The sequence below is a fragment of the Equus asinus genome, chromosome 23 (assembly GCF_041296235.1).
Source record: "Equus asinus isolate D_3611 breed Donkey chromosome 23, EquAss-T2T_v2, whole genome shotgun sequence".
NCBI classification, from domain to species: domain Eukaryota; kingdom Metazoa; phylum Chordata; class Mammalia; order Perissodactyla; family Equidae; genus Equus; species Equus asinus.
In genome coordinates, this window is record NC_091812.1 from 19,138,360 (window position 1) to 19,164,902 (window position 26,543).

At 44.7% G+C, this 26,543-nt stretch overlaps 2 pseudogenes; one reads left to right on the top strand and one right to left on the bottom strand.

Annotated features, from left to right (window-relative positions):
• Positions 1-13,849: 13,849 nt before the first annotated feature.
• On the bottom strand, positions 13,850-15,000 carry LOC106825813 (A-kinase anchor protein 17A pseudogene; annotated as a pseudogene).
• Positions 15,001-15,070: 70 nt separating this feature from the next.
• LOC106825814 (dual specificity protein phosphatase 5 pseudogene) overlaps positions 15,071-26,543 on the top strand; it is a 47,301-nt pseudogene continuing 35,828 nt past the window's right edge.

Consider the following 26,543-nt stretch of genomic DNA (forward strand, 5'->3'; position numbering starts at 1 on the left):
AAGTTTTTCTAAAACTTGGATCAGAGGTCGGGTCTTTTTCCAATTGGACATGAACCCAAGAGAATGTGAAAATGTGTCACCACTGGCAGCCATCCTGCCAGTGTGAGGGGAGACCTCCAGTGAGGATGGAGGCAACACACCAAGAGACTGAGATAAACCAGTACCTGATGCCATGGTGGGAGCCCCATTTCCAGCAGCAACTGATCCAACCCCAGCCCCAGGCTTTTGGATTAAGTGAGCCAATAAATTTCTTTTGCATTTAATTCAGTTTGGGTTGACTTTTCTACCATTTATAACTAAAAGCAGCCTGAAGGATACAGTAGAATTTGTAACAGGTCTAGACTCACACTCTGAGCCACCAAAGAGGCCTCACTGATAACAGTCACTTAGTCAGAGGAATGGTGATCCTCCTGACCCCAACCTTGTTGTGCTCTTGTGTTGGGTATAATTCTCTATTTCACAAATAAATATTTGATTCATTTAACACCTCGATAAGCCTTATATCATTTCCCTTGCAAGCTGGGACCAGTTCTTATCAATGAACACTTTTGTCAGAGTGAGAGGCATTCTTATCAGACTATCTAACAGCTACCCTCCCCTCCCCTCCTCTTCCTTGATAATGGCAAACTTTGATTCTGGGTGGCAAAGCCCCAGAAGATAAGTCTGATTCTTCTAAACCCCTCACCATAATATCATCATCCTTTACCAGATATTTGCTTTCAAGCCTTCCTTACAGCTAAGCGTGGCCACGGGACCTGATTCTGGCTTCTGCTGTGAGCTCAGAGGACCCACATACACAATGACCTTCATTCCTGCAATTGCTCAACAGATATTTGCCTTTGTGCCATGTAGTGTGTTAGCCACTAGGACGACAGAAGTGAACAAAATAGATTTCATCCTTCTTATGTCTCTTCATCAATGTGAAATTAGTAAAGGAAACCTCAACTAAATTGCAGTTGGGAAGGCCTGGAGGGGGAGCTCCCCTGCCCTATCCACACATCATCAGTGACTCCAAACAGGAAGAGACCTGTGCCCGCATCTCTGCAGGAAGGTGTTTTATTCCTTACTACCCAGAAGGAGGAAGGAGGATTTTCCTCTCCACTCGGCAACAGCCCAGCGAATGAGAGACTGTAGCGACCCAACTGATGGGAAGCCTCCACCCTCTGGACTCCCAGCTTCCTCCAGTGGATTTTTTTATTAAGCCCCTCCCACCCCCTTTCCTCTACAAAAGCAAGCCCCTTCCTTTGTTTCTCTGGATTTGCATATGGTCCACCATAGGCTGCATATTCCAAATTGAAATCCTTTTGGTTGTTCCCAAATAAACCCATTTTGAGGGTAAACAACTGGCCTATTTACTTTTCCAGTTGACCCCTTTGTGACTTTTTGGCCTATGCTTGAGAACAACGCAAGGTAGACACAGGTGGCTTTAAAAGTGAAACTCCAAATACATCCTTTTGATTTTGATCTCAGTTATGCGTTATCAGATGTTGTTGATGTGTGATCAGTTAGACCCAAAGTCTGTGCAAGCATGCGTTGATAGAATTCACATGTTTCTTTTTGAATTCTCATTCAAATTCTTATTGACAATTCTTACATTTCAGTGTGAAATGCAGACTACTGTTTATTTCAGTTGATGGCATCTAAATTTGTTCTTGAGCTGGGTAGTACACTGAGCAGTTTCTCTTTTCATGAACTAAAACTGAGAATGAATGAGTTAAAATAGAGAAAAAAATTGAGAAAAATTCTGCTAACGGCAGCTGTGCATCCTCAGCTAAAACTAACTAGATCTTTCTGTCTGAGTTGTTTCTCCCAGGAAGTCAAAGTCTGGATGGTGAAGAAGAAAGGAGATTCAGGCTCACAAAGCCAAACACAGGCTGAGGATGAAACTATCCAGAAAAGTCAAGAAAGTCAAGGAAAAAAGAGATTCAACCTTACAAGGCCAAATGCAGGCTTGTGGGAAGGCGCCAACCAGCAAGGCCATGGGCTCGTCCTCCCCTACCAAAATCCCCAGCACATGCTCTCTCTTCCCTACCTAAAACCCCAAATGAAAACCCCTACCTTCTCCCTTGGAGGATGTAGATTTGAGTTTTAATTCTCATCTCTGTGTCTGGCTGCCTTTTGATGATCGACCTCTTTCCTTGCTGCAAGCCTGGTGTTTCCGTGACTGGCTTTTGTTGATCATTGGGTGAATGAACCTGTGCTTGTGGTGGATAACAGGACTCTAAAGTAAACCCTTAACTCTGAACAGATCTTGAAACGCCTATTCCAATGTCAATTTCTCTATTAAACACCTAATGTCTTTATCTTCAGTTTTTCTAAATACCAGTATTTTATCCTCATTTGATGCCACTTGTGAATTCAAATTTGAAAATTCTTAATTCTTGAGCTTTCTTTCTTTTATAAGATAGAATCTTTCATGAATACTTTTTAATGGGTTGACTTTTAGTTATATATAGTCAATGTTCATAAATACTTAAAATTATTTCTTTCGTCATTGAGTCTCATCACTGTGCCTCTAGGTGAGATTATGCACCTGAACTGCAAGATGCCCTAGGTGCTTCATTGGCATCACCTGGTGATTCATTGTTGCGGCAAAGTCCATATGGCTCAAACACCCCAAAATGAGGTCGAGGGATTACTGATCGAGCCTAGCTTCCATCTTTGCTTAGAAGCAGAGTGGTAGGGCAGAAAGAACATGGACTAGAGTGTCCCAGACTCAAATCCCAGTTGGACCACTCACACACACTAACTGACAGCACACTGAGCCTCCGTTTCCTCATTTGTAAAGAAAGATCATATTCTCTATTCTATAGCGTTTGTGTTGTATGGATTAAATGAGATTATATGAGAAAAGTGCCTGAGACTGTTCCTGGCACATATTAGTCATCGAATACAGTAGTTGTGTTGTTCTTATTTTTTCCTCCCCAACTAGATTGCAAGTGCCTTAAGGCCCAAGATCTGATTGGTTCCACTTGCTTTTGCTTCCCTGGCATCTAGAACAGTGCCTGGCACATGGTAAGTTCTTAATACATACTTGGGGAACTAATATTATTACTATTATTGTCAAAAAAGTCAGGTCAACAACATATCAGCTCCAGTGACTTCCTCAAGCAATATTCTCTACATCCTCTTTTCTTTTTCAAATAAATTCCAAGTGTGAGTGAACATAAGTGAGGCCATCTTGTTATGCTAAACGGCCCCAGCCCCTCCTCTTTGTGACTACTCGCTGCTCTGCATGTACTCGAAAATAATTCACGTGCTCTCCTGATTTCCATCCTCCACTTATGTATATACTCCCCTGTGGCTTGATAAATTAAAACTTTGTTCTATGAGTTTCTCTCCAGGAACAAGCTGACCACAGGTGGAAACACACCTACAAGATATTCATCATCAGTGACAGAAGAAAAGAACAATGGAAGACCCTGGAGTCCATCACACCTGAAGGCTGCCACTTCTAAACCTCCTCCTTACTGCCCATTTCCCCTATATGACTACCTCATGGTTCTGTAATTCTTGAAGACGGTTTTTTTGAGACGTCAGTCACCCATCTTCCGATTATGCTGGCTAATAAAATTAAAGCTTCCTTTCTCAATCCCTAACTTAGTGTGATTAATTGGCTCAGATTGAGGTGAGCAGAGTGAGCCTGTTGCTTGGTAACACAAGCACAAATCCTTTTCCCATGAAACCACCCCTACATGCTCTCATTTGCAGTTATCCCATACTTCTCATACTTAACTGACACCACCTCTGCTCTCCTCCTCCCACTTACCATTTACACTCAGGACCAAATAGGACTGGACTGTATAATACAACATGTGGGCTCTATCATTGTTTAATTGTTTCATATATGTGACTCCTGTCTTCCTAAAATTCAATTCTATCAATATTTCTTGATTGTTTACCAAGTGCTGGGCAATGTGCTAGGTTCCGGAAAGGAAATAGTAGCTGCCTCAAGCAGTACTCAGTCTTTCAGTGGCTATAGATACATAATCAAACAATTCCATCACTATGTAGTGTGAAAAACTATATTCCCAGAGCATCTAGGAAGCAGAGAGCAGAGAAAGTGATAAACCTTCTCCAAGAAGGTCACGGAAGACTTCCCAGGAGAGGTTAAAAAGGAACATGATTTTAAAGGATGGTCAGAAATTTTCCAGTTGGTGAATGTGGGGGAAGAATATTGCAAAGACAGTAAACAATGTGCACCCAAGGACTTGAGATAAGAGGACACTATCCTAGAGAACTTAGTAGCAACTCAGTCTTATTGGAATATAAATGGGGAAGCTGGGAAATGAAGAGGGGCCAGGAACTCATGGGCGATAAGATGGGAGACAGAGGCAGTGGCCACAGGTGCGAAATTTTGAATATCATAATCAACGTAGGTGTTGGAGAGCCAGGGATGTGAGGGTCTGACAGACCTTAGAAATGAGCTTTGATAGCAGGGTAGAGGATGAATTGAGAGAAAAAGAGACTGAAGTTCAGAAAGAATTCAGGAGGAAGTAGGAAAGGTGCAGATGAGAGAGACTGAGGGCCCGATTGAGTCAGTGATAATGGGGCTGAAAGACAATTGGGTTGATATATAGAAGAGAAAATTCATAATTGATATGACTTGCTTAGTCATTGAAGGTAGAAAGCTAAAAAGGAGAAAAAGAGGAAAAAAGCAGTACTTTTTTGGTATCTCTTCCTTGGTAAAGCCTTGTTGTTGCTGGTGCCGCGGAGTAATTCTGACTCCTTGCGCTGTATCAGACAGTGCTCTGCTAGCCGTAGTGTTCTCATGGCTGGTTTTTCCAGAAGTGGGAGGCCAGGTCCTCAGAAGACTGCTGAAACCTGTTCACCATGGGTGACCCTGCTGGGATTTGAAATCCAGGAGGTATAGCTTTCAGCATCACAGCATCACAACACGCAGTTGCCACAGTTGAGAACTGATGGACTGGTGGTGTGGTTCCCTAACCAGAAAACAAAGCAGGGGCTGTGGCAGTGAGAGACCTGAATCTTAACCACTAGACCACTGGGGCTAGCTTTTTCCTTGGTTTACAGATAGGGAAACAGAAGCACAGGAAGGTTATGTAAATTACTCAGGGATGCAGAGCTAAGAAACTGAAGAACAAGGATTCCAAGCCATGGGTCCATCTCAGAAGCAGTGCTTTCAGCCCCTGTGCTTCCATTTCCCTCGTGACTAAAGGGAGCAAACTTACATGATGTCACAAGAGAGAAGCAGCAAACTGATGAGATGAATATGATGGACTTGGAAGGAAGGGGGAGGAAAAGCAGTGGGACAGGGAGTTTATCCTGCCCCATCATGTTAGGTGGTGAAAATGCCTAAACGAATCTGTCGTGAGGCAGCAGGATCAGCACCATGTTTAGGATTATGGGTGTAACATCGAAACAGCAAAAAAACTGTCTCTGGAGAGGGGAATGGGGTGAGAAGGGTTGAATTTCGGTATTATTTGAGTTGCTATCGTGTTCCTGTATTCTCATAAAAAATAATATTTCTATTTATTTAGAAATAGCTTCAACTGTATATAAGTGCATTAAAACATGAAATTCAAAATCATCTTTACATCGCTCACACATTCGTTAAATATTTGCCTCATGAGGATCATTATTTTTAGCTTGAGGTCCTTTTTAAAACAAAAATGTCAAGAAGTGTGAATTTTCAAGATTTCTCCCAATGACATTGCAGTCCTGGCAGAGAGAGGGCGCGGGACTGTAGAAGCAAACTGGGTTTCAGCCCTGCTTCTGAAAGGTGGCTCCACTGCAAAGGGAGGCAATGCTTTGAGCCAGGGAGCAGGGTCATGGCTCTCTGGATGGTGATTGACAGCTTAGAGTGAGTGATGGGCGGCAGGGGCTGGAGGTGTCTGGTTGCCTCTCTGGGGTCACTCCTTGCTTTACAGGGCTGCTCCCATCACCGTGGCCCTGGGCTCAGTGCTGTGCATTCTTAGGCTCAGTTGTCATACTTTTCCATGTGTTTACTTCATAAAAGTCAGCACTTTTATGCTCCCTTTAAATGGGGATCAAAGCACCATTGCTTCAAGAACTCAGTAAGCTTATAGATAAACATATCTGTATCTGCTTTATCTTTGTCCTTCATCTCCCTACCTTCCTATCTCCATTAGTCTGCTCAGCCTACTCTAACAAAATTTCATAGACTGACGGGCTTAAACAATAGACATTTATTTCCAGTCTGGAGGCTGGAAGTCCAAGATCAAGGGAGCTTCACTTCCTGGTGAGGTCCCTTTTTCTGGCTTGCAGACGGCCTCCCCCTTGCTGTGTCCTCACATGGCGGAGAGAGAAAGCTCTGTTTTCTCTTCTTATAACAGCTCTAATCTCATCGTGGAAGCTCTGCCTCATGACCTCTCATGAACCTAATCGCCTCCCAAAGACTCTACCTCCAAATACTCTTGGACATTAGAGAGTTAGGGCTTCAACATATGCATCTGGGGAGCACATAGAAATTAAGTCCATAATTCACTCACTCCATCTATCCATCTGTTATCTGTCTGCCTATCCATCTATCTTGATGTATAGAACTATAGGAACATGGCTTGTAAGTCACTTCCCTGCATTACTTTATTTTATCCTTCCAAAAATCTTGCAAGGTAAACAGGCTACAGATTAAGCGCCGAGTTCACTGAGACGCTTGAAGGTTGAGTCAGCTGTTTGTGATCACGCAACCAACAAATGGTGGTGCAGAGAGTTCAACCCACACCTTCTCTGTCCTCCCTCCCACTTGCTGACTCTTCCAGCCACCTGAGTTTACTGACTCTCCCTGAGGACACCGGGCATCCTTCCTCTGGGCCTTTGCCGTGATTATTCCCATGATCTGGGATGCATTTCCCTCATTTATCTGATTCAGTCTGCTCCCTCTAGACTGTTCAAGTCCCGCCTTCTCAGTGAAGCTCATCCTGTCCACTGTTTAACTCGAAAGCCCTGCCTCTCTGCCCACAGTCTCAGTCCTCCATGTGCTGCTTTATTCTCCAGAGCATCTGCCACTGGCTCACCTACCAGATCACGTACATAGGTCGCTTGTTTCTTTTCTCCCCTCCAACCAGAGTGTGGGCTCCACAAGGTCAGGAGTTTCTCCTTTATTAAGTCTTGTGGAGACCCAGCAGAACTGTAGGGTCAACCAGAGCTGGGTGCAACTGTAACTCGTGTGATCTGATGTTTTAGCAGTTTAGATTAGAGCCAGGCTAGTTACTAAAGAGGATCTTTTTTGATAATTTTAAGCAGCATGATAAATTCTAAGTAAACTTAAATTTTCAGTAGTTACAGGGCAGGCATGAGCTCTTGCTTCCATTGTTTCCCCAGCTGCAAGAACCCTGATGCCAAATCCATCCTCTCTGGGTGAAGTGGGAATGTGAGAGGATGACTGGCCTAAGTGTAAAGTAAATTAAAAGATGCACAAAAAAGGCATTTAAACTTTTTAAAAACTAAAACCATGAAGTGTGGTTTCCTGTCACACACCATAGATTATCTTGCCTCCAGTGAGTCAGAGTTGGGAGAGAAGAGAGCAGCGTGGAGGGAAGAGGCAGGGTGAGTCCCCATCTCTCCCTCCTCTGGACCTTCCTTCCTCCTGGAGGGTCACCTCACACTCAAACCCAGATTCCAGGGTCAGCACGTGCAGTCATGAAGTCTGTCTGCTTCTGCATCCCAATCACCGGGACACAGAACATTTTGCATAGTTAAGTCTGGCTCAACACGTCACCGCCCGTATTTGTCAGTCCTTCCTCTTCAGGTGAGTCAAAGAGTAAAGACACATGAGCAGAGGCAGATCAACAAGAACAAGTTTTATATACATATATATACACATAATCTGGGAAAGGTAAGAGACCATTGAGGCAAATGGGTATGGGGAGAGGAGGGCCCTAAAAATAGCAGTGGGCATCCTGGCCGTTCCCAGATGGGAGAAAACTGGCCCAGACCTTGGGTTGGGGGTGTGAAGGCATGTGTTTTGACTGAAAATAGCGATTTCTCTCCATAAATGTTTGATGCTGTCACTCATCACCCCACCTGCATTTTGACAAGGGGCACCACGGCTGTTCTTTAGGAAAGGGAGCCCATACACGCATCTAGTCACAGCAGAAATGGTGTCCCATCACTCCACCTGCACTTTGCCCAGAGGGGCCACAGCTATTCTGCATGAATAGGGTCCCGTAATTGTATGCAGTCACAGCAGGAATGGCAGTGTGCCCATCATCCCACCTGTGCTCTGGGTAGATGGGCTCCAAGTGTTCTGATGGCAGGTGGTGACACAGGGGCCTCCCATCCCAGGTGAGATGTTGTTCCCTCTAACTGCACCACCTGTGGTTTGGAAAGGTGGGCCCAAGATTCTTAGATTCAAAGTGTTGACAGTGGTGTCAGACGTGGAAGCTCGCAACATCAAACCTACAAAACATGATGGCTTTATGCTGCGTCTAACTACCTGGGCGGCAGAAGAGATTAGGCCCCTAGCTTGTGTTGGAGCTGCCAGTTTTCCCAACAGGAAAGAGTTGTCAGGTTGTTGCCCATCACAGGCCCCCATTGTGGGCTGAAAGGTAATTCCTGGGTTAAAGAGAAGGTTGGAAATTGGGGTCCATCTGCTGACTGACAGTGCAGGTAAACGGGTGGAGACATGGGCGGAGGCAGTGCCATCACTGGTTGGTGGGTTCTCAGAACCAGGAAGCGTCATGTAAAACGGGCAGTCGTTCTCCCTGGAGACAGGGGGACACTGGAAGATGACAGTCTGGGAAGGAGGAGTGGGATTCAGAGCATCAGTTTCAGAGGCAGCCTTGAGGTTTGCAGAGCCTGTGGGAGACTCACCCTGGGAACGGAGAGTAGTGTCCATGTCAATGACGCCAGGATCTAAAGTAGGCTGGGAGGTCAAACCCACCGGGGCCATGGCTGTGATGGTGGAAGGGACTGCCACAGAAGGGATGGGCTGGCTGTTGAACACAGGGGTATTGGTGGAAGGGACTGGACGAGGGGTGGGTAAGAGAAAAGAAGGAGGAGAATCTACAAACATGGGTGTCAGGGATTCTTTTTGGCAGGAGGGTGGTTGGAAGGAGAAGGTTGAGGTGGTAGGAGGTGTGGGAAGGCCGGAAATAGAAGATGCTGTAGCTATGATTGAATGAAAAGGGACTTCATTCTTACTAAGTGGAATTCCCAAAACAGGACTGGCATTAAAAGGAGGAAGGGAATTAGCAGGAACAGCAGGAGGAGGAGAGTTTGGGACTGTGTATCTTCTTCCTTGATCAGTATTTGGTGTTAGTGAAGGTGGAGGGACAGACAGGATCAGGGGTCTGGCAGACAGGTCGACCGAGTCAGTGGGAGAAGCAGGGATCTGTGAAGAGTGAGTGGCCAGGGGCAGGGAGTCTGCAGTCACCAAGGCACGTGGGGAGAAGGAAGGGGCAGGCTGAGTGGCCCTGTGGTCTGCCATGACCACTATTTTCTCCTCCAAGATCTTGTTCTGCTGACACTCAGTGTTCTGTTCCAAGGTGCCTGGGTTTTTGGCAATAGCTGTGCAAGGAAGCTGAGGATGTGGGGGCAGCTCACCTCGGCCCCACAGCAGTCCCAGTGGCAGTGGCAGTGGCAGGGACAGCACAAATGGCATGGCGATTCTCTGTTTGCAGGGCTTACTGCTTGGACATCCTGGGGGAGAAGAGCTCTGTGATGGCATGTCTGCAGGCTTTTCATCCTGCATCTTCTTCCCAGACATCAGCCTGGAGAGCTGGGCCAACCATCTTCACCCAGCACTTCCTTTGTTGACCTCTCGGGCAGCAAGGAGCAGCATAGAGCTGGGTCAGAGAGCACTGTTGCATCTGGATCAGGCTTTCAAGGAGGCAGGACATCTCCAGCAGGGCTGTGTGAGATGGTGACAACATGGCTTTCTGAGGAGAGCCCAATGGAGACATATGGGTGTTGTCACTCAAGCTGTCTTCTAGGTGCTTGGGATGGAGGTCCAGAGGTCCAGGACTACACTCAAGGGAAGTGAGGACTCCGTTTGTCTCCAGGGGCCTAGGTGTCAATGGTACATCCCCACTGCTGTGGGGGACCCTGTTCCCATCATCTTGTCCTCTGGTTTCTAAGGTATCCTCCTCTTTTGCCATCTCTTTTCTGGGCTCCACTTGGAGCTTCACCTCAAATTCCTTTGGGCAAGGAAGTGGTAGGTGACTGGATGGTAGCAGCTTCATAACCTTGACTGCCTGCTCCAGTGGTGAACGCAGAAGAGTAAAATTGGGTCCTGGAGGAGGGATCTTTATGGCTCTGGAGTGACCCACCATCACAGAAGTCCATGAAGACAGCATGAGGTTCCCTCCAGCTCACCAAGGGGAAGATCCCCAGAGGGGAGCACGTGGCCTGCTGGATTGGACACAACCTCTTAGGTGCGATGTAAAAGCCAGCTGGGAAAGGCACAGGATCCTGGTGGAACAGCCTGTGACCAGGACAGAGGGCAGGTGCAGGAGCAGCAGGGTATGCCTGGCCAGGCCGGGTAGCATCATGGGCAGGGAAAAGCAGCAAGTGAGGACCAGGTGGGAGACAGCAGAGGGGAAGGAGACAAAATTTAGAAAGAAAATTGCTCATAGAGTGCTGGTTGTTGGCCAAACAATCGGAGAGTGGTTTGAAACTGGAGAGCAACTCCTTAACTTCCAACTGCTCTGGAGGCCAAGGACGCACTGCCCTGTTCGGCCTGGTGCCTGTAACATCCCCTTGGGACACATCACAGAGAAGGGGCACCAGGGGCACATGCAACCCAGCACCTGAGGAGATGGCACCAAAGGTCAAAGGCCAAGGCCTCAACAGCAGTCCCAGCGGGACTTTCTAGTTCCCGGGACTTCCCACTGCCCATGTAGGTGTTGACACCAGATGGGCCACCATGCGGGGACAGTTCAGGACTGAGAGGCCCCATCCCCAGAGTCACTCCCTGGGCGCTGGCCCTGCAGGCCTCTCTGCACCTGGGTGTGCTGCCAACCCTTTCCTCCAGGTCCCTGAGGTCAGAGCCCTCATTTCATTTAAAACAGTTTTGTGAGGAGGATAAATAGAAAGTTAAATGTGTAAGGCAATGAATGAGCTAATCCTGGAGGAACCAGTGCAACAAAGAGACATATTCAACCCTAGTATGCTGTCCTCCCAGACCCCTCAGGGTTTTGAGTATTTTTTTGGATACCCTGATATTACTGGGGAGTCAAATGGGAATGAAATACATTCTAGTTGGTAAATTCCCCATTTATATTGCTAAATATTCCTTGTATCTTTCAAGTATCCTCATTTTTTCTTCATATGACAGCCAATATTTTAAGAAGGAAGGAATTCATAGATTTTTTTCACCCAGTTTATAGCCCAAGAGAAAACCTGCCCGCAATATTTGTAATCTGTATCTGCAAATCCAGAAGACAGCACAAGCATTCACCGAGCAGCAAAGGATTGTGTGGTGGGTGAAGAAAGGAGGGCAGAAGAAATGTGTGTCGGGGGCAGAAAGCTTCAAACACAGGACGGGGAGGCACAGATGCTCAGGATGGCTTCTAGATGCACCCGAATATGCTCAGTTATCCCTGGAATACAGTCTCAGGGAGAATGTTGATGAATGCTTTTTTTTTAAAAGACTTTATTTTTTTAGGTTTACAACAATATTGGGAGGTACAGAGATTTGCCACATGCCCCCTTCCCCCACACATGCACAGCTCCCCATTATCAACATCACTCCCCAGAATGGTACATTTCTTACCAGGGATGGACCTACACTGACACATCACAATCACCAAAGTCCACAGTTTACCTTAGGGCTCACTCTTGGTGGTGTACATTCTGTGGGTTGGGACAAATGTGTGATGACGTATATCCATTGTTATAGTATCATACGCAATATTTTCCCTGCCCTAAAATCCTTTGCACTTTGCCTATTCATCTGTCCCCGTCCCACACTCCTGGCAACCACTGACCTTTTTATTGTCTCCATAGTTTTGCCTTTTCTAGAATGTCCTAGAGTAGCTTTTTCAGATTGTCTTCTTTCACTTAGTAATATGCATTCAAGTTTCCTCCATGTCTTTTCATGGCTCGATAGCTCCTATCTCTGTAGCACTGAATAGTATTCCACTGTCTGGATGTATTGATGAACTTTTGAGACTGGGAATGCTCAAAACCATGATCCTTAATTCACCCACAAAATCTCAAACCCAATTAAATAAATTTATAGTTTTTCAAACTGTGCTTACATCACTAATAATTTCTCCAATCTGCACAAAAATTCTTAAAAGGTGGTGGTGTCCTGTTTTCATTGACTGATGTTAAGAGACCTGAACTTACCTGATGATGGTCACCTGATCTTGATTAGAGACCAAGTGCCCCCCACTCCCCCCCCCCCAGCCCACTGCACTGCACCAGGGGGTTGGGACTAGGGTTTTCCTATTTAGCAAGTTAAAATACAGTGTTTTATCTGGCAATCCTAGTTGGAATAAAGGGGCCACACATCTAATAATGGTGGTATCAGAGGTATCTTCAGTTTTTCAAAAAACTTAACAGAAAGTCAACATTTGCCATTATATGGCCAATGACAAGGCAAACTTTCTGCCACTCTCCCACCCCACCTACTATTCAATGTATTCTCTTATTTGTTATATTATCCTGATTAGAAGTTTTGGACAGCAACTATATGTGCCTCCAGAAGAAAAAGAAGAGACCATTAATGATTACTTAAATGCAGTTTGTTTGGAAGGCCAATTCTTTCAAAGATGACAGTCAACAGCACATAGAGGAAGAGCAGGAATCACTGCATGCTGGAATTTGCAAGGACTGCCTAGAAGTGGTGGGAGGGCAAAGGGGGGGCATCAGTGGGGCTCTAAGACCTCTGCTCCGTTCCAATCTGAGCAGTTCTGCCCCAATCAATTTACATAACAGGATTCAGGCTAAGATTGCATCCGAAGAAAATGGCCTCCGACTAAAATACCACCTGAAACCATCGCTCTGCACTAGAAATGTCCAGCCCAGTACAGAAGTCACTAGCCCCCTGTGGCTGTTGAGCACTTGAAATGGGGCTGCTCCAACTTGAGTTGTGCTGTGAATGTAAAATATATCAGACTTGAAAGACTTAGTACAAAACAAAAAGAATGCTTAATATCTCAATAATTTTATATTGATTATATGTTCAAATGATAATATTTTGGATCTTTTAGTTAAGTAAATATATTTTTAAAATTAATTTGACCTGTTTAATTTTTTTGAAAGTGACTAATAAAAAAATTAAAAATAGATGTAAGGCTTACATTATATTTCTATTGGATAGCGATGATAGACCATGCCGTGAGATATGTAAAAGAAATTCTAGGGGCCGGCCTGGTGGCTAATCAGTTAAGTTTGCACATTCTGCTTTGGCGGCCCAGGGTTCGCTGGTTTGGATCTCGGATGGGGACATGGCACCACTTGGCAAGCCATGCTGTGGCAGGCGTCCCACATATAAAATAGAGGATGATAGGCATGGATGTTAGCTCAGGGCCAGTCTTCCTCAACAAAAAGAGGAGGATTGGCAGCAGATGTTAGCTCAGGGCTAAGCTTCCTCAAAAAGAAAAAATAAATAAAAAGAAAGAAATGTTAAGTCTGGTGTGAATAGTATATGACCACTTGCAGCTTAGTTTAGAGTGTTCATAGTCTAAGCACTTTCTAGCTAAGAGTAATTTCATGTTTATGTTACTGAAAGTCACTCCAAAGCAATAAAAACTTGTTATTGTGCATCCCAACTCTTTTTTTTAGTGTATTTTTTTTCTGGGTATTAAGATTTATTTATTCTGTTTGTGGTTGCAACCAGCCAAGGAAAAGGGGGAGAGCAAGACACTGGCCCTGATTTTCAGAGAAATGCACAGATCACAGCCCAGAGAAGGAAGAGTCAGGTCCAGTGCTGAAGATCAAGACCAGCTCTGCCATGCCCATTGGGTGACTTGGCTCTGACCAGCAGCTCCGAAATTAGGCTGATGGACCCCAACTTCCTCTCAGGCAGCAGCAGCGTCCCCTCTTCCAGTTATATTTTTTTTCTCGGAGCTTTTTCTCTTCTCTGCTTATAGCTTCTTGAGGTTTTTCTGATTCTGACGGAATTTATGTCCCTTTGTTTTTGTTCCTCCTTGTGAAACTTCTGTTTTTCTTTCTCTCTCCAATTCCTCTAGCCCTTTCTGTTTCCTTTACTCTGTTCTCTGCCTCTTTCTCTTGGCACTTTTGTTCTTTTCTTTGCTGCCGTTTCTTCACTGAGGCATTACTCAGGTGTGTGGTTGAGTCAAAAGAAACCTTGGTGTTGCAGGCCAGGCCTTGCTGTCCTCACTTGTAACATGAGCTTTATCCCACCCAAGGTGCCCACAGTTTGGATGAAGCCCACATACCCACAGTACTGGACATATGCCTTGAAGTTCAAGTGTCCCCCAAAGCTGAAGGTGTGGAAGTTTTGGCTGGTCCTCTGCTCTCAGTAGGGGTCCAGCATGGGGATATCCACGTTCCATATCTCCATAAACTTCTCAAACACCTTGACTAGAACCTCCTCACTGGGCATCACTGAGCCCAACTCCTTCAAGAGAACCATTTTCAAGGCAGACCCTCCAGGTGAATCGTGTCCAGCCTCTTTCTCTGCAGCATTTCGTTCATATCCTGAGTGATGGGGAAGAAGGAGTCCCAGTCATGGTGAGTGGGGAAATAGATTTTGAACTTGGTGATGGGCATTTTGAGGATATCAGAGAAGCTTCTGAGATGGATGTTCTTCCCGCCTAGGCAGTCCAGGAAAGACTTGACCAGACTCTTGTTCTCCACCTTGCCTTCGAAGTTGATGAAGTCCATGGCACTCTTGGAAATCCAGAGGATGGAGAAGTGGTGACTGTTCACGGTGCCCTTCAGCCTTCCCATCACCTGCCTGTTGGAGATGGACCTTCTGGGCGACGTCAACTGTGGGAGGGCCAGGCTGAGAGTCATCTATGTGATGGGCTTGAGGTAAAGGCTGTACAGAAGGCAGAACTCCACTGCTTTAGATGCATCATGGACTGTGGTACCCGCTGCCATAAACTGGGCATTGGGCCAGAATGGGGCTGCCAGGTTGCTGCCCCTCTGGCAGAGCTTTCAGCCACCCCTGATGACGCAGCAGGCTGGGCCTCACCAACTGGTGTCACCATTGTCAGCTGGAGGCTCCACTGAAGGGACCTATACCACTTCCGCCTGCCCCGTGACAGTGCTAAGCGTTGGAGATACAGAGGTGAGTACATTAATTTCTGCCTTTGAGAACCTCAGTTTAGAGGGAGAGAGAGAAAGAATAAGTAACCAGTTACAAATATGCCCTCTGGGCTAAGGGGACTTTGACTGCCTTGTTCACGGTTGTATCAACATTGTCTGCGCCATATGCTGGACAAATATTTGATGAATAAATACATAGATCAATGAATGCAGAGCACTAAGGGAACACAAAATGGTGGGTTAGGGAAAGCTTTCTAGAGGAAATGCTGACTCCAACAGATCAGAAAGAAATAGCCAGGTAAAGCAGGCTGCAGAAAGTATTCCAGAAGGAGAAAGAGCAAGGTTGGCTCAGGTTTCAGTAACTAATTATACCTGGATTAGAGGCTGGCAAAGGAAGTGATGAGAGATGAGGCTGAATATGAAGAGAGTCACATGATGGAGAGCATCATATGCAAAGCTACTAAGTTAGGACTCTATCCTAAAATCAATGGAGAGTCATCTTTAAACAGAGAAACATCATTATGATGTTTGTGACGTAGAAGGATGAATCTGAGAGTATACGGAGGTCTGGTTGGTTACAAAGTGACTAACACTTGAGGCAAGAAGACCAGTTAGAGAATTGATGAATAATTCAGGCAAGGGAAGATAAGAGTGTGAGCTAAGATAATGATACCCAAAAGCCAAGAAGGAAATGCAATTACTAGGTATCTAGGGGGTAGATTTGACAGAACTTGAGGACAAATTGACTGTGGGGGTTGCAAGAGGAGGAGCAGAGGGTAATGGCCAGGTTACTGTCTCAGGCACATTGGGTAGCTGGTGGAGCCACTCATCAAAATAGGGAGGACAGGAAAAAGTGGTCTAGGGATGGGGTGAGGTAGGCTGCAAATAATGCATTTACATTTCAAGTTTGAAGCATCTCCTGAGCATCCAATTAGAGATATTAACAAGCAATTGGACGTCCAGAACTAGAACTCAGGAAAACCATTTGGGAAAGAGAAGTAGATTTGAAGGCATCAAGACATAGGTGATAATGGAAGCCACTTCCCATCTGGAGATGGCTATATTCATATGTACCTGGGGAGCACTTGGGAAGAAGGTATTTTAAAATATCAAGATAGCACTCAGGAATGTGAGCCTAGTGGCTATATAGCAAGTGGCTGATGGTATCCCCCACTGTGGGGAGGAGCTAATTTTTCATTTTGTCGTCCCCACTCACTGACATTACATTGTAGTCAACTTACTACTCCAAGATGAATCATTATGGAAGGGAAAGGAAGCAAGATTAGAAGCAGGCTCTAACAGGATGGACTTTGCTTCTTTCATCTAAAAGTCTTAAGTACCAAAAAGAACCCCCTAAAATAATCCCACTCTGAATAAACCCCCCCCCCCAGGCATTTGGATTAGCAGAATGAGGCTGGGCAATAATTTAGGACATAATGTTTTTCTAAGACTCTGATTATCCATTAGTAACACATATACACCAAAAGATTATATGTAAGTTCAGGTTCTGGCACAACCCTTTCACTGCAAACTTACTGAAATGGTAGAATAAATATAAACAGAGAGAACCAAAGAAACAGACAGGTGGGCTCAAAAACAAGATGAAATCTCTTTGGACCAGAAAGGAACAGTGGTGAGATTCAAGACACCCACCTGCTTTGCTCTTGGCCTACATGAGGGCTATAGCGGCTGTGAGTTCAACTTTTCTACCATAATAGGAACTGAAAGTGTTTCATTTGAGACCTGGGCCAAAATCCAGGCTTAGAGTTTAAAGCAGGAGGCAGGGTGGGACTCTCTGCCCATATTAACATCACTTCTGGATGAGGATCACCCGGAGCTGTGGATTGGATTGCTGACAGGGCCTGTATTGTCATCAGTTTTACCTCCAGCAACACTGGAACACAAAGTGTCCCATTCAAAATGAGCTTAAGAGCAGAATTCCAAAGTGTATGGACAAAATGAATGCTAAGAAAGATTTCAAACACAATTCAGAACTAAAACATGAATTTACTTCAGATAACATTAATTTTTATAGAAAACTTTGACAATTTTTTTTAAAATTAGCACATTTAAAATGCTCAAGAAATAAGACATAATATCCATAAAAATAATAAATTATGAAACACAAAAAGGAAGATATGAAACAAAAATAGATGGAAATGTAAAAGAAACAATTAGAAATCTTAAAAATAAGTCATTAAATAACTAAAATAATAGGTGAACTGAACTTTAGTTAACACAGTCAGAGAACAAATTAGGGAAATGAGTAGAGTACTGAAGAATTAACCTAGTGTAAACCATAGCAAATCAAAGAGAGAAAAATATAAAAGAGCAGTAGGAGATGTAGAGATCAAAATCATAGATAAAGAAACTCTGAACAGCATTCAATAAGGAATTACAGAAAAGGAGATTGGAGGGAAGGGTGGAGAAGCAACATTTGAAGATCTAATAGCTGAAAATTTTCCAAATTGCAAAAAGACATTAGGATGTATTTGTTTTCTGTTCATTCATTCATTCAGCCAACAATGAGCCCTCACTATGTGTTACACTCCAGACTAGGAACGGGGATACAGATGAATGTGGTACAATCCTTGCCATGAGGGTCTCACAATTAGTAGGCATGATGGACATGTTTAATTAAAATGAAATGTAAAAAGAGCTACGATAAAACAGTGTATTACAGAATCAAGAAGAAGGAAGAGCATTTTATTGCCGGCCCCATGGCCAAGTGGTTAAGTTCACGTGCTCTGCTTCAGCGTACCAGGGTTTTGCCAGTTCAGATCATGGGCGCAGACATGGCACCGCTCATCAGGCCATGTTAAGGTGGCGTCCCACATGCCACAACTAAAAGGACCCAAAGCTAGAATATACAACTATGTACTGGGGGGATTTGGGAGAAAAAGCAATAAAAACAAAAGAAAATTGACAACAGCTGTTAGCTCTTAAAAAGAATCTTAAAAAGAAGAAGAAAGAAGAGCACTTCTGAGAATACTAAGAAAAGCTTCACAGAGGAGATGACATTCAAGCTGGGTCTTTAAGTTGTGAGTTCCCTAGAGTATTGCTCTCCAGGAAAAGAAAGAGCATTGGAAAAAGTCATGGAGGCGTGAAAGAGCACCACATATTTGGTGGCTGCTGAGTGGTTCTGGGTGGGTCTAGGTTCTAGAGTACAGGGAAGGAGAGTAGAGACGGAAGCTAAAAGGACTGCCTGGAGAAAGAATCTAATCACTTTTTTAAAACAGAAAACATGAACTGAAAGTTTATTGAAGAAGAGTAAGTAAATGCATAGATTGGAGAGACATACCATGTTCATAAATGTGATGACGCAGGATCATAAAGACGGATTTTTCCCCCAAAGTAAATTCAATGCAATGCCAATCAATAGCCAAAGGATTATTTTTTAATGAAATGTGACTGATTATAAAATTCATGTAGAAGAAGAGCTAGGAATAACCAAGATCATTTTGAAAAGAACAACAGGAATTCACCCTGCCAGCTATCAATATTAATCTAATAAGTTGTAACAATTAAAGCATCGTAGCAGGTATTTCTTTCTTAAGTGTTGAGTTGGGATCACTGCAATCAACTTTCTATGCCAAGCTACAGAGGAAAATGAGCAGGTCTGAATTTTAGAAAGATCTCTCTGGCATCATTGTGCAGGATGACCTGCAGTGTTGTGCTGGCTACTCCAGAGAGTCTGCTAAGAGATGCTGAGAGTGCCCAATGAGGAGAGTGAGGATGGAGAAAGAGATCTGAGTAGAGAAATGTTTAGAAGAGAGAATCAACAGACCTTGAGTTTACCTTCATTGGAGGTAGGTGGGTTGGGCAAGAGGCAAGGCAAAGAGAAGAGTCAAGAATAACTTCAAGGTACCAAACCTGAGTGACTGATTGGACGGTGGGTCCACGAACAGAAATAGTGACTGTCAGAGAAAACTCAGATTGTGTTTACTGTAGGGTGTGCTGATCTGAAGGGTCTCTGGGACAGACAAGTAGGTACTGGGAAAATGAGAATGGGATTTGGGAGAGTCTGAGGCAGACGTCTTAAGTAGTTGTTGAAGTAGTGAAAATAAAATCCTCTAGGCAGATTCCAAGTTCAACAGACAGAGAAGGAAGACAGAGTAGGCAGAAGACACTTCCTGGAGGAGGACGCTGTATCTGGGCCTTGAAAGATGGGAGGATCTAAAGAGGCAGGAGAAGCCCAGGTTAGAGGGGAGATGCAGGAGCAGAGGGAGAACAGAGGATGCTGGAGAGGACTGGCTATGAGGTTGGCAAGCGAGAGGAAAATCCAGAGGTGGTGAAAAGGAGAGAGGGGTAAACAGGAAGGAAACTTTTCATTTTTCCGTTCACACACACAAAATGATAGACATGCCCTGACCTTTGCCTTGATCGCATGGGACAGCATCTCTCACAGGTCTGCGTGCTTTGCTCTGCAGCAAAGTAACGCTCGTAGTAACGCTCTGGGCAGGGGTGATGACGCTCTCCCTGGGAGTGGAGCAGAAAGAAAAATGGATCGCAAGACAGGCAGCCTGTGGGCCATGGGCCTGGCAGGCCTTTTGGCTCTTGCTGTGCCTCTCACACCATCCAGTGGAGTCTTCTGCATAGTATCTGAAGCCCAGTATGTGAGCAAAGACTGAATCCTAAGCTTTACTCCTAAGTTGAGTGAGGTGGAAAAAACGAAGTCAGATGGGGTTCCTTTACAGGGCTGGTGACTTTAGACTCTTTACTCATTAACTTTACTCATTAGACTCATTACTATTTATACTAACAAATCCAATGATTCTCACTTTTCTTATTTGTGAGTTGGGCATGACAATCCCTCCCCTGCTATCTGTGAGGATTAAGTTAGACAACACACATGAAAGGATCTAGTTCTTACCTCATGTAGTAGCACCACAATAATTGTCACCACCTTTGCCTTCTGTACACCCTTGTGCTTCTCACTGTTACACAGCCTTTAAGCTGTATTGAATGGGATCAGGAAATAGAAGACATTTTAAACATACCTCCGAGTGGTTCCTCTAATTTCTCAATTTAAGAAATCTTGAAATAAGAAGTGACAAGAGTGATGTTGATGATTATGCAATAGTAGATGTAACCTCTTTGGAAAAGATTTTAGGAGGCTGAATATAACAATAATCACCACTCATTAGGTTTCTACTATATACGTGGTAGTCCACTAGGGACTTCATAAACATTATTTCACCTATTGAACCTAAAAATGAGACACCGGAGCATGGCGGTTAGGAGTTGGCCCTCTGAAACAAGACTGCACGGGGTCACAGCCCAGTCATACCACTGATGAGCTGTGTGACTTTGGGCAATCACACCACATCTCCGTGTCTCAGGTCTGCAATATGGGGCTCATGCTCATGGCTAAAATTAAACAAGTTATTACCGAAAAAGTTGTTAGAACCGTGCCTGGCACTTCATAAATAATTAACGAGTGTAAGTGATAATTATGAATTGTATGATTAATCCTCATAACAAGCCTTATGATTTATATATTGTCACTGTTTTACATATTTAAAAACTGAGGCTTAGAGAATTTAGACAACTTGCTAGTTCAAACAACTAGTGAAGTGGGGTGATGTGATTTGACCTTATCTGTTAAATACCACTATAACAAAGCAGTGCCTGATCTGAAGGTAAAGAAAAGTTTTTAAGTAAGATAGGAAAGAGAAGAGGAATCGTTGTCAAAGATAAACTTCTAGAGGTCGTCTGACCCTTCTCGGCGTGTCTAGACGTCAGTGCACTGAAACTATCCCAGAAACCCGAAGGCTCAGCCTTGGCTTCTCTGGTACAAAACTATTGGCCCCATAAGGTGTTTTAAAAAATGTATTTCAGTTCCACTAAGTTGTTGAAGACTAAAGCCAGGGCTAGATGATGCTGTGCCTGCCTCTGCCTGGCTACCTGTCAGTGGTCTGAGTGAGGACATGTATCCCCCAGGGGCCCAGATTTTGGCAAGTGAAGCCTTGTCTCACCTTCTGTAGTCAGGTGAGGAGCAGTGACCGCTCTAGTCAGTCAGGAAGACTCGGAGGTACTTGAGAGATAGAGAGATGAAAGGAGAACAAGAGGAAGCACCCGCCGTGATCTGATTGTTGATAAAGACCACATAAGACTCAAAAGAGAAAGCAACAGGGAAAAGAGAAAACCACACTTGTCCACAGAGGGAATACACAGGATTGACGTCAGAAGATCTGACTTTTAGTCTTGGCTCCACCACGTATTATTAGCTGTACATGGTAGCTTTGGGAAAATCACTTAACCTCTTTGAGTCTCAGTTTCCTTATCTGTAAAATGGAAGGAATAATGTGAATCTCATAAGATTGTTATAGAATCAAATCTTAGTATAAAGATACCTTGTGAGTGGAAATACTTTGTCAACTCTAAAGCAGCAAAAACTTTCTTTACTGATGCTTTTATAGATTGTTATCAAGGTGAAAAACATCAATAGGAATTGTGGGGATGGAAACTTATCAATATCGAACAGGTTTAAAAACTATCAAAGAATAATGCTAAAAGAAAGACAATGGAGAGTTCAGTGGATCAGATTAAAAGAAGAGGAGTCCAACGCCACTGCCGACTTTGATGACTCCTGCGCATGAGGCGACTATGAAATCTCTTGAGCCTCATGGCATTGAAGCGGACCTCGTGCATCAGTACAAATAGTACCTGGGAGCTTAAAGAACCTGCTCTGAGGTTAAACACCAAAATAACCATGTGCACTGGGGCAGGGTGCAGAGGATTATATACCTGCCTTTCCAAGACAAAGAGACTTAATATACCAAGTTTATGCAATGTGTGTGGAACATTGATTCTACAAAAGGAACTAGTTCAGTTAAATATCTCCACTTATACCTCATTAATACCCCATTTATTCTCCATTAGAGATTCATGGCAACTTGTACCTCTCCTCCCAAAGTGTGACTTCGCACACCATGAAACAATTGTCTTCTTAACTCCATAGTCTGCAATCTATTTAGATCACAGGATTATACCCTCTTTTGTGCATAAGAGCATTTAGTGACTTTAGGAAGATGGAGACTCTTTATCTGGGATCCAGATCTTTTCAGGCCCTTGTTTGGATGAAGATGAAGGGCTATGCCAGGTAGTCCATCCCTTCTCTTGTCTGGCAGGGCCCTTTCTTCATTGACCTCTATGGCTGGTGTTTTATGAGGGTTGCTAATGAGTGTGGCTCAGTGCTGAGTGTTGTAGTAACACGTGAAAAATGAGGTGTTTTTCTTCTAGGAGCTTATAGTTTTCTTGGGAAGAGATATATAAGAAGAATAAGCTCTTGAAGGTCCAGGTCTTTGTATTACTCATCTTATACATACAAGGTGCTCTCCATCAAACATGTGTTGAGTGAATGATTGAATGAGGTAAATCAGAACACAAGGCAGTGTGTAGCACTGCAATGAGTGATACAAGCAGTAATGATACAGATCTGAAGAGAAGAGAAGACATGTGCTGATCTTGGCAAAAACACTGGGGGAAAGTCCAAGGCTATGGCCTTTCTATCTTGGTCTGGAAACTCTCAGCGCCTTAGGCTACTGACTGGGAAGGAGGAGTCAGCAACAGGCCTGTAGTCAATCTTTCTCTTTACTGGGGATGCCTCGCGGGAGAAGGGATGACCCAGGCAAATCCTCTTCCAAATATGCTGGTAACCAGACCTTCTGATAAACACACTAACAGTTTTCCCAGCAGAAAAATAATAGCGAGTTCTTATCTGTGAAATGCAGTTAGTAGGATGCATCTGTGTGTCTAAGTTTCTCATGGAAACTAAACCTGGCATTTGTAGATTTTAGGGGGCATGGTAGGTTGAGAACTAGTGGGACATAAATGGAGATATTTAACTGAAATTGTTCTCTTTGTAAAATCAATGCTCCACATACATTGCTTAGACCTCACATATTAAATCTGATCAGAACAAATCCTAATGCAGAAAGAGAAAGAACCTACATCCACAATCTTGGACTTCTCTGAGGGAAGAAAGCTTAACCTCTGCCTGGTGATTGCTTGTAGTCCTTGAATTGTTAGCGAGGTTTGGCACGTTAGTCTGACTTGACAATCTGCCCTTTGTGTTATCTCACCAAGTCGCTCTGCTTCTCCTTTCCTCCAGTCATTACTGTGAACTGGCTGAAATCCTTTAGAGACCATTAGACCAGGGTTGGACGCTCATCTTTGTTCCTTACTTGCTATGAGATTTCATCCTGGTTATATAAGCATTCTGAGCCTTAGCTTCCTCATCTGGAAAATGGGTTTGCTAATAGTGATATACAGAGTGATTATGGGATTAAATGAGGGAAAAAGTTGTTGAGCACCCTACTCTTCCCTGTACTGAGGCAAGTGCTCCTTTCCCAGCTGGTACCAGCCCAGTGGGCAGGAGAGGCACTGCCTGCTGTGTCTCTTTCACGTGTCCTACAAGAGCTGTGGCAGGGGCACCGGTAACTTTCCTCATGGCATAGTAGCCCTTGGGGCAGTCCTGCATGCCGGTCACATCTGCCAAGGGAGAAAAAGAATCTGTCTTGGTATGAAGTATGACACTTTTCCCAAATTTCATCTATATGCTCCCCACTGTGTACCAGGGGGAGAGAGGATGCAGGAATGAGACAATGTCCCTGTGGGCTGATGGATATCCTTGGGAGCTGAGATGAATGTCCAAGAAATAGAATCGATCACAAAGCCTTTAGGAGTTGAGAGAAAACAGAGGTCAGAGTGATGTGGGCTCGGTGAGTCGAGGAGTCGAAAGAAAGATTTCTTGGACTCTCAAGGTCTGTTAGTAGTGCTCTTTTATTCAGAGTATAGCATGGGGACAGGACCCATGGGCAGTAAAGAGCTGCAGTCATGGGGACAGGACACAGGGGCGGTGAAGAGCTGCCATGTGTTGAGGTTAGAGCTAAATTTATAAGGCATCGGTATGTGAGTTATTCCTTTACAAGACAAAGGAAAGATCATGAAAAAAATCGTTAAAATGGTATCAGTGCAGGTGGGGTCTGATTATTGGGTGGTCCTATAACTTTAGCTAAGAATCACATTGGATTAAGTCAGGACATTCTATGCTTCCCAGAGGATGACAAAGATCAGTATGAAGGGCAGGACACCTTGGGCTTCTCTCCTTGGGGAAGCCTTGATCCTCATCAAGAGTGGACTGGCCATGGTGGGCTGGACAGAAACCACAGTCTGTCAATATGAGCCCGAGGATGTACGGGGCATCCCAGGAGCGGGAGTCCACTTAAGGCAGTGCTGGGGCAGCAGGTGTCAAGGCTCCACTGAAGAAAAGAAAGAGCAGGGCCAACGTGATGACCTGTCCCCACAACTTCAACTTTCTATTTTGAGCCTTGAATGTCTTGCCTCCAAGATAAGATTTTAACCTTAGTTCTGCTGTGCTGCCCACACTGTGTGGCTCTTGAAATTAAAACGAATTAAAATTAAACCTTCAGTTCCTCAGCTGCATGAGCACAGATATAGAATGTTTCCATCATAACAGAAAGTGCTATGGACAATGAGTCTGTTTTGCCCAGGTGTTTAAAAACTCAGTTAAAATCTTAAATTCTCTGGTCTACAAAGCAAGATGAGTTGGAGTCTAGTTGTTCAGCCCCACACCACCCCAGTCCTGCCACCGCCCACCCCAGTGGAGTCGCTGATTCTTCCTTCTTCCTTAATAACAACATTTAGGGGTGGAAGGTAAGGGCAGGTTAATTCAAAAGTAAGAAACTGAGATTCACTGGCTCCGCAGGTAGCACTCAGTCCTTAGAGGCAACTTCTTCCCCAGCTTCTGCTCAACCTCGTGGACTGGAAGCCAGGCTCTCCTGCATTTCTAGTGTGAGCCACTGGTCAACTCTAGACCAGCAGCCAGGCTGTGTCCATGACTCTAGTGAGCATTAAGCACAGGCGCTGATGGAAAAGCTAAGTGATATTAGAGCTGCTGCAGAAAGTGCTGTGGACTCAAACTCTGCTGGGAGGCTCTCTGAGCTCCTGAGGGCAGGGCCATGTCCTGCACTCTGAGCTCCCAGCACCCAGCACAGGCCGGGGCTCCAGTGAATGCTTGTTCGGTGGCTCTTGTATTAAAGACAATGTTGGCCACAGTTCCTTGTCCAGCTGATGGATCTGGTTAACTAGGGCGGAGCCCTAATCCCCTCAAGATGAAAGAGCTCTGGATTAGTTTCCTATTGTTCTTGTAGCACATGACTACAAACTTAGTGGCTTAAAACAATACAGATTTCTTATCTTACAGTTATGAGGCTCAGAAGTCTAAAACGGCTCTACAGGGCTGTGTGCCTTTTGGAGGTTCTGGGAGAGAATCTATTTCTTTGCCTTTTCCAGCATCTGGAGATCACCTGCATTCCTTGGCTTGTGGCTGCTTCCTGCATCTTCAAAGCCAAAGCACAACATCTTCTCTTTTTGTTCCTCTGCTCTGTCATCACGTAGGCATCAACTACTAACTCTGATCCCCCTGCCTCACTCTTGTGAGGACCCTTCTGAAAATCCAGGATAATCTTCCCACATCAAGACCATTAATTTAATCACATCTGCAAAACCCGTTTGGCCATGTAAGGTGACATTCACAGGGTCTGGGGATTAGGATGTGGACATTTGTAGGGGCCGCATTGTTCAATCTACCACAACCTCCAGAGGAATTACTCAGTTTATAACTAGCTGACCCTGGTGGGGTGGTGGTGAGGGGCAGGGTGGGAGAATGTGAGAAGATCAGACCTGAGACATCCTGTGCCCAGCCCTTGGGGGACTACAGCTCTGTGTTATGCACCAGCACTGAAGTCTCCTTCTAGTCTAACTCTCATCCCTAGTTTAAGGGAAGACCACCTTGTAGTGATGACGTCTTCCTATCTGTCTGAAGGCACCTGAGGGGATCAGTGGTGGCACTCTAGATTGGGGCAATTAGAAAAGATGGTCTGAGTTTGGGATGATATGGGAGATCGGGAATGTTCACAAAACAGCAGCTGCTGGGAAGGAAGGTCACTGAGATTTGTGTAAGAGGAGCTGAGATGCAGGGACAGAGAGGACCGGGATCTTTGAGTGTTTTCTACTGGGAGGGGAACAGGAATGGTGTGGAGGATAGCTAACCTTGTGTCTCTTGCAGGGAAATGGTGTCCTAGCTGATTACCACTCAACGAGAAAAGGAAAAATGGCCACACATTTCTACCGTGAGGATCTTGCTTCTCAAGTCCACTCTGCTGGGCTGGGGAGATCCGTGCTGGCACTTTCCAGGTCTTCAGCATGTTCGTCCTTCCTTCTCTCTCTCCTATATCCTCCACTGCTCCTTCTTTCAGTTGAGTTTTGTTTCGTTTTCTTTCTCCCCTTCGTGTGCTGAGACTAATCATGGCATCCCTGGAGACCTGAGGGCACTGCCCCACATTAGC